The sequence below is a fragment of the Rhea americana genome, unplaced genomic scaffold (genome assembly GCF_003343005.1).
Source record: "Rhea americana isolate MKP2758 unplaced genomic scaffold, rheAme1 scaffold_93, whole genome shotgun sequence".
Classification (NCBI taxonomy): domain Eukaryota; kingdom Metazoa; phylum Chordata; class Aves; order Rheiformes; family Rheidae; genus Rhea; species Rhea americana.
Genome location: NW_028187122.1, coordinates 2812980 through 2813928, shown reverse-complemented (window position 1 = coordinate 2813928; position 949 = coordinate 2812980).

The following is a 949-nucleotide window of genomic DNA, read 5'->3' as shown; positions in this document are numbered from 1 at the left end:
CCTCTCCTAAGGCTCTCTTTGTGCTCTCCTGGGAGATTTGCATTTGCTGTTTATAGCAGCACTGAAAGGCAGCAAGGTCTTGGGTGCAAGACAGGAACCAGGCAGTCCTTATCAGACAAGTGTTTGGGAAGGGAAAAAAAAAGGTCATTTTTTTTTATCTTTGTTCTTATAGAAAGTGTCACAGGATGTTTAATGTCCATTCTGAGACCTGTTGTTTTCCAGATCTTGCCTGAAAATCCATGCAGTATTCAACAGGCCACTTAGTTTATCTTTCTTGGATAAACAAAAGGCTGCTGGAATTTGAAACTTGTTCCAAGAGTCTAGGGTCCAAAGCCTGCTGAAATCCGTGCGAGTCCTTCCCCTGGTCTGGGGCTTTGAGTTGAATTTAAATGTTTTAAAAGTAGTGAGCAGTGGCAGCACAATTCCTAACTGCATGACRTGCAAGACTGACAGGGAGTTATCAGTATACCTGAGTTGTGGTGTTACTTCTGGTCTTAAATGTTGCATGTCTTTAGAAGAGCTTAAAATACCTTCTGAAAATGCCGATATCACTCACCCAGAAAGGGGTCCTGCCTTGATGAGCAAAACCGGGTTAATGTGATGAAACTGCCCCTGGCGCTGCTGAGGAGCCCTCTGCGTGCTCGGGGAGGAACTGCGCGAGGAGCGGTCCCGGTCCGGCGCGGAGAGGAGGACACGGGAGGGTCCCGGCCGCAGCAGCGGAGCCTGAGGCCGGGACGAGCACGGGGTCGGTAAGCGGCTCCTGCAGCTGGCCGGTTTYTGCTTTCCAAGCCGGGCCAGCCGGGGTGGCGCGATGCCCGTGGGGCGCGGGGAGCGCCGCTTCCTGCGGGCGAGGAGCGAGCAGCTCCGCTGCTGCCCCCGAGCCGGTGGCGGGCGCGGAAGGTGCGATCGGGGGTTTGCGGGCTCCGCTGCCGGGCGGGGAGGGGGCGAG